General features: G+C 35.4%; 1 protein-coding gene across 1 annotated transcript in view; it reads right to left on the bottom strand.

Annotated features, from left to right (window-relative positions):
• LOC145669530 (uncharacterized) overlaps nucleotides 1-6795 on the bottom strand; it is a 535876-nt gene extending 529081 nt beyond the window's left edge. The window contains exon 1 of the mRNA XM_081737711.1: nucleotides 6528-6795. The gene's annotated coding sequence lies outside the window, so the exon portion shown is untranslated. The remainder of the gene's footprint in view (nucleotides 1-6527) is intronic.
• Nucleotides 6796-8199: the final 1404 nt, after the last annotated feature.

The following is an 8199-nucleotide window of genomic DNA, read 5'->3' on the forward strand; positions in this document are numbered from 1 at the left end:
TTTGGTCAATCAGTCAGCGTGAAAATGTCCCTGAATTTTTCGCGCTTTAGCGAAAATTTCCCTTTTTTACTTTTTGCTACCTTTAGTTGATATTTCCCAAAATTAGGAAAGTTTCTCTCAAACTACGAACCCTGTTAAATTGTCGGCGTTTCTTGTCAAGAAACCCCTGAGATTCCTATAGTTGATTAATACCCATAGCTATACAAAGCGGATCTCGTTGAGTACTGGTGATTAGCATATTATCTTTTATTTCTATTTATCTGGCTTTGTAAACCACAATTCGATTCTTCTTAATTTCAGGTAATTACTGAAATCCCTTGTGATTAGTGGCTTAACAATGCAATTGCTTATATAGTGATAGATTCATATGAGAAATAATTATAGTAGGAAAACGTATTATAAATTGTTCCACACCATAATTGGATTTTAGAAAAAGACTAGCCTTTGGCTCTGGGGGCTCCGCCTCCAGGCCATCGAGTCTACTCGGCCTATGGCCTCGCATTTCTTATTTATCGGCCTTTGCATCAACAGTGAATTTCGTGAACTTGCTCTTCATATTTCCTGAATCTGCCCATCCAGGGGCTTCGGCCCCACGCACTGTCTTTACTCTGCCTACTCGCACCTCTTGAAACGATAATTCTATCGTTTCTTTTCGTATTTCAACTATCTAAAAGATAAGATTTTGTATCCCAAGAAAACGCCTATTTAAATAGCATGGGAATTTTTCATCCCCCTTTAGACCTCTAAAAAATTAAAAATATTCACTTTTGGCAATTTTCCTGTTGGTTAGTCCTGGGAGGCTATAATCATACCAAATTTCATGACTCTAATCCTGGGGGAAGTGCCTAAACATTTTGGGGTGTATAAGACGTCCCATTTAAATAACATGGGAAAGATTTTTCAGTTCCCCATAAAACCACTCTATAGTTGGAAATTTTTATTTCTGATGATTCACTCAGGTAACGCCAGCGAAAACGTACAAGCATACCGAATTTCAACTTTTTATTCAAATTCTAAGTACCTAAAATATGAGATTATAGGTCCAAAAAGAGTCCCATTAAATAACATGGGGAAATTCTTCATCCCACCTTTAGACACTCTAAAAATTAAAAATATTTACTTTTGGCAAGTTTCCTGTGGGTTTGTCCCGAAAACCTACAATCATGTCGAATTTAATCATTGTAGTCCTACAGGAAGTGCTCAATAATTGGGGGGTGTAAAAGATGTCTCATATAAATAACATGGGAAAGATTTTTCAGTTCCCTATAAAACCACTCTAAAGTTGGATTTTTTAAATTTTTACTGATTTACTTAGGTAGTGCTAACGAAAACGTACAAGCATACCGAATTTTAACTTTTTATTCCAATTCTAAGTACCTAAAACATGAGCTTATAGGTAAAAAAAAGACCCATTTAAATAACATAGGAAAATTCTTCATCCCCTCTTTAGACTCCCTAAACATTAAAAATATGCACTTTTGGCAATTTTCCTGTCGGTTAGTTCTGGAGATCTACAATCATGCCAAATTTTATCATTGTAGCCCTATAGGAAGTGCTCAATAATTTATGTCAGCTCATGTAGTTGTATATATAGTAAAGATTGAGAATTGCTCTCGTAATAGAAGAGAATATACTGTATATTAGGACTTTCTAAGCATTCATATTTAGATGATAATTACACATAGGATTTTAATGCAAATGCATATTTTGTTTGCTCATGTGCATCTCTGTTAAACTTGGTAGGGGTTTCGAAGAACAATAATATAGGTCGAATTTGAAGTTTTATAGTGGATATAAATGCATATTTCAAAGATTAGACCATATATTACTGCTTAATAGCATATTCAGCATATTCTATAAGTTTTTATTTTAGATATATGCTTATAGCATGCAATAAATCCACTTTAGTTTGTATGTTTAGTGCATTTAAGTGTCTATGCAATTGAATGTCTTTTTGCATTGTATGATGGAAGAATACCTAGTTTATAGGGAACGAATATTGTTAGCAACCGATCAGCAGAGCAAAGCCGCCTACAAGTGCCAAGATGTTAAGAGAAATATGATCATTATAAAGACATTGTGGTATTGTGACAACATCAATTCAGAAACAAGAGACGGCGAGGAATGCTGTACAACTAATGCTTAGTTCCAGTTGATGAACTTCAGCTTGAGCTCCAGTCAGTTCCTGGTAAATTTCGGAAACTGTGTGGAAAAGAAATTGATGTATATTATTGCCAGAAATTCGACTACAAAACAGGGGGCGGATCCAGGACGGATCTCTGCAGGAGGGCGGTGGGTTGTAATACTGCTACTTAGAGCTAGTTTTAATAGCTCCAAACTCTGGGATGTTTTTTATTTACATATAAAATAAGAAAGTTATCTCTTCTTGGGGGACAGGGGGCGCGGTGGCTCAGTGGTAGAGCGTTCACCTCCGGTGCTTGGAGTCCCTGGTTCGATTCCACCTCGCGCCGTGTGGACTTTGTGGTGGACAAACACCGTGCTCGTGGGTTTTCTCGGGGTTCTCCCGTTTCCTCCCACTTTCTTCATTCCACCATTTCACTCATATCTTATCATCACCGTCTCCTTTAGCCTAACCGGCATAACCGTGGGACGTGGGGAACGATCGTCCCGATTGCCCCATGGATCCACCACTGCTACAAAACAACTGAAGCCATGGAAAAATATCTTCAAGGGTTAAATTTCAATTTACAAGAAAATATAGATATTAAACTTGCTCCTTTCTATAAATATTGTCCAGTAACATCTGTTAATGTTAACAGGTGATTTTCTGGCTACAAATATCACAAATTGACACCAAATAATGAACAAAAGTATCTTGTGCTTATAACAGGAAGGTGTAAATCCTTAAAAACGACATTTTCTTTTGTACAAAGGAAACGTGCAGAAAAGTGTGGTTCGTATTATTTCGCGTAAAGTAAATGCACTGCAAAATACACATGTGAAGAAAAACTAGAGATTGGAGTCTCATACCACAGTATTTATCTTAATATCATAACTTATGTGTGTTTCAAGAAATGTAAACTTCACTTCGAATGTTATATTTCACCCACAAAACTTTGCTGCATATTTGAGAATGCTATCACATTGTTAGTGCATATTTTAACTCATTTAACGGCATAGTTGCTTGTATATTTCATGAATAAAAATCCGGTGTTTAATTGTAATACAGAAACCATACAATCTAGATGTCTACAGGCTCATTTTTCTAAACTTTTGTTAATAAGCCAATAAAAAATTACTGCACCAAAAAACCCTCCTTTTGGTACACTTTGTGAAAGCAATTTTTATTTTTTTTAACAGTTATTATTTCAAAATATTCTGGAAGTTAAAGTATAATACTAAAATTTAACTAGATATAAAATTTAATCTATGAGAAAATGCTTTTTACTTAGTAAAATAAAATGTGTTGCCTATTAGTTCCTTATTCTCAAAAATTGTGAATTTAGTAAAAATGTGATGTCATAGGCTTAGATTAGGAATAGAGCAAAAATGAAAACTATCTCAAATCATTGACTAGTTCACTCAATACTATTTTAAAATTACTAGAAAATTTTGGAGATTGTATTGTTCTTTTAATTCTGAAATATTTTGAGAAAATTTGTTAAAAATAAGAATATTACTGAATAGTGACGTCTTAGATCAATGTTTGAATTGTTCGGTTTGGTTCCATATAAGATGCATGAAAATAAACACGGAGCAAAATTACTATTTCGCGTACAGGACGAATGATAGAGTTAAATACACGGTAAGATTTGTACTATTGCTAGAAATATGATGAAAATTTGTATATTACATTATTTACCTAATATTGTTTTAGCATTTAGGATTTAGATTTCTAAGCTTTCGGCATCTATGGCCATTTAGCCCGTCACGTTTGAGTTTTGACGTCTCTCGGCGAACACACTATTTGGGGAAAGGGAAGCAAGGAAGCGGCCTGGGACCTATAAGTTAGGTACCACTCCAGCATTTGCCTGGTATGAATGAGGCAAACCTCGTTGAGGGTGGCTGACCCGAAAAAACGTTTCACACTTTTTCGACCGAGTGCTCCCACCGGGAATCGAACCCGGGACCGCTTACACCGAAAGTGAGAGCGTTAGCGACTACGCTACGCGGGTCCACTAATATTGTTTCATTTGGAAGTTTAATATATTCATGAAGTTAGTTTAAAACAACAAAATACCAGATCTATTTTGCGAGGAGATGTAAACAAACAAGATTTTATTATTATCTCATGTTTGTTTTATTTTTCTTATTTTTACTGATTTGAAATGAAGGTTCTAGTTTCAGCTCCACGAATATGTCCTTCAGACTAAAGGAAATTGTTGAGTTAATAAAAGAGGATGATTATAAATTAATTAGTGGAATAAAAATGTGGAAGGAAATCGGAGAAGCTTGAGAAAACACATGGACTCGATATTGTTCTCCATAAACTCCTGTGACCGGAAATCGGATCAGGGGCTCCTCCTTTTGGTCCAGGAATACATTTTCTTCCCGGTAAAATTGAGAATAATAATGGTTCAATCTATATTAAGTAATTAGAAATAACTTAAGTAAAAGGCTATTAGTCACCGCAAGAAACAAACCACATCACTAGGAAGTACTTTCGAAGAACATCGTGTTCATCTTCAGCCTAGGCATATTTCGAAAAGGATTTAAAAGCCTTTTACTTACGTTATTTCTAATTATTATCACCGCTCGCAATACAGTGATAAATATATTAAGTAATGTTCGTCACATGCTTTTCGTAATACAACTTTCTGATTGATATGACGTTAACTTCAAAAAAATGGGCCATTTATTTCTGCAAGTCCGAGCTAAATAATGTAAGCATAATGTTTCAATTGTTTTCCAGCAAAAAAAAATAAAAATAAAAAAATCTAAAAGCTATAGAATTGAAACAATTTATAAGTTTCTCTTACTTCTAGGAAAACCACGTATACAACGTTTGTCTATAGGAACTGGCATTGAACATACGACTCATCATATCAACGTTAAGGACAGTTATCTTCTCTCCACGATATCCTTTTTTCGTCCTAGGATGCAACGTAAAGCCAGAGATAAAAGATTTTTTTCACTCTATTATTTTATCCAATAAAACGTGTGATGGCTATGTCACTTATGAATCAGGCCCGTAGCCAAAAGAATAGAACACGGAGTCCGAAATAATTTTTGAAGAGGTGAATTCACGTTATGTTCTCTACTGCTTATTTTTATTTATTATTAGCATCAATTATCCGTTTCGCTGGAAAAAAAAAATAGTAGTATGCTCTGTTAGTTAGTTTTACAATTACTAAAGCGCTCTCTGATATAGGTCATTTTCGATCATTTTCTTATATATCCCCCCTCCCCTCTCCCCAAGTTGTGGGGCTGAATTTGCATTTAAACGCCATCGGAAGTGTCACTGTTCATCTCAGCGACCCCGAAAACTATGGATCCGACACTAATGTCGATCATTTTTGTATATCTCACTCCCTTCCCTAAGTTGTACCAACAAAGTGAAATGATAAAAATCATCTCAGTCCGGAACCTCATGTATGTTGAAAATTTGATCGAGATTGTTCGAGTGGTTCAAGAGTAATTTAGTCACAAACATAGTCACTCATTTTTTATGTATATGGATTATTTTTAATGTATATTTACGCAAAAAAATAACTGAAAATTTCACAGGCCTGAGCACCCTTTTATGACTTTATTTTTTAACATTTCTGAGGTTATCTCTCTTGTCTGTAAACCTGCAGCATGCTTGTTCCAAAATAAGAGATTATACAATTTGGATCACGGAATTGACTGTCTCGAACGATATGTAAATTCTCGTATTAGTCAGTCAAATAGCAGAAAGAGAATTTTGAATTGAAATTTAATGTATTTTTTGAGCAACAAATTCATAATAGGATATTAAAAAACAGAATCCTTAATCCTTACTGAAGGATGTTGTCCTTAAGACGTTACGATAAGACAAAATTATGTACTTATAAGTAAAATTCTCTACTGTTACAATCCGCAAAGGACTTAAAAGAGAGTACAGAATTTTCAGTAATGTGTGGTTACCACACGGACTTCTATTGCAGTTATTTCTATCATTCTAAACAGGGGATCGGTATTTTTCCGTTCAAGAAATAACTTAATCGCCTGAGTTACCACAGATAAAATACTTGCTTCAACCGAGAACTGAGCTCGGAATCGCCACGCGCAATAAAAGTACGAGTCAGTGAGTGCGTAAATATAATTGAAATCATAAAACATTCAAATGGTTCACTTCATAAAAAAATAAATTAAAAAGCGCTCAGCATCCAGCCAAAAATATTATAAAATTGGTAAGCGTTGTAAATTGTGCCTGAAATAGTACTTGTCTCTTTATAAAAAAATAAATAAAATAATATTCAAAGCATACATTTACATAGTAAATAAATAATTGAATATTCTAATTCTAATTTTAGAAGCGAAATTGACATAAAACAAAATGGGGATATTTTTTGTTTTCGAATGATGTAGAAAAGAAGTCCTACCTTTCTTTGGAAAATTTTCGATATTTTTTTTATATAGTATATAAAATATTCACAGTGTTCTTCGAGTTCACGGTCAATATCCGACGATTTATAAGTATTGTTGTTGCAGTGTCACACGTTTGACGTGGAAATGGTATTCGCGGAGCAGGAGACATTCGAACGGGGGAAAAATTCTCTCTTCGCTTCGCGCTTGCCGTCGTCGGTCGTCGAATCGAAGTCGTCGCTAGAGTTCTCCCCCGTAAAGAGCACGTCGCAAACCGTCCCACTGACTTCCTCTACGTCACGACGCCAACTAAAACTGACTGGATTGGATGGGCCAGCAAATTCGCGCGCATAAAACCGCCAACGGCACACCACGAGGGAGAAACAACGATGCGAAGTCACGGCACGGTAGAGCTAGTACCTAGCCGTGACGAATACAACTTTGTCTTGTTCGTGAAAGATATTCTGCTAATTTCTACAATGTTATTGGCTCTTAACGAAAGAGAGTGTTCAAAGGTGAGACTTATATCAAACAATATATCTTTTTGAAGTGAATATAAAATGGCATGTGTAAGTGTAAATCCGTCATGCTTATTTTTTGAAAAATGGAGAAAATATGGTTACATGCAACATATCTTCGAAAACCTGAAAATTCATCCTGTACAAGAACTATGCTATTCTTTGACATGTAACTAGAGTTTCTTCCGAGCATGATTGTGGGAGGGCACACCTCCTTGGAGCTCTCAGAGTGCCCCCCCCCCGGAGGAGACAAAATAATACGTCTATAATATAATAATAAATAGAATAGTACCGTGTAAAAAAATATATATGCCCCTCCGAATACTAAATGTGTCCCCTGGGATATTTTTTTCTTAAAAGAAACACTATATGTAACTGAATCTGAAATGTACTCTTATAATATTCCTTATTCCGTCAAACACCGTGTGCGTGGGTTTTCTCGGGTTCTCCCGTTTCCTCCCACTTTCTTCATTCCACCATCTCATTCATTTCTCATAATCACCGTCTCCTTTAGCCTAACCGGCATAACCGTGGGACGTAAAACTCAAAGATTTCATTTCATTATTTCCTTATTCCGTCACTATCAAGATAACACAGTACATAGTATGAGTAATGAGATACGGAATAAAGTTATCAATAACTCATTTTTAAATTATGATTTCTGGGCCGCAATGACTTCTGGGTCGAGCACAGATTTCTGATGAATGGGGAACCTGGTTTCATCCCAGCTCGTCTCTAAGTGGGTTTAGTGGTTGCACAAACACCGTATCCGTAGTTTTTTCTCGGAGTTTTCACGCGAACGGCGAAAGTGGAATTGGTGCATTACCAAAAGGTGTAAGTTAAGATACACCTATTGGTAAATTCTCAGATATGCCTAATTGGTTATTATAGCGTTTTGTATCATCTTTGGGCATCTTTTTTCTCGTTAAGCGCTATTGTAAAAAGATTCATTGTTAAGTGGCAGATTGTATGGATTGTTAGAATATTTCTGTTCTGTTAACTATGATACACATACTATTTCTAACACTAACGCGTGTACTCTTAACAGTTACATATATTATAAACCCAACAGTAACTTTCATTCAGGTTTCAAATATACTTTAATTAGTTTAATTAATCTCTGGTAAAGAGAGTAAAGAAAATTGCGCAAAACCAAATGAAAGGATAGGGA

Source organism: Thermobia domestica, chromosome 14 (genome assembly GCF_964235325.1).
Source record: "Thermobia domestica chromosome 14, izTheDome1.hap1.1, whole genome shotgun sequence".
NCBI classification, from domain to species: Eukaryota; Metazoa; Arthropoda; class Insecta; order Zygentoma; family Lepismatidae; genus Thermobia; species Thermobia domestica.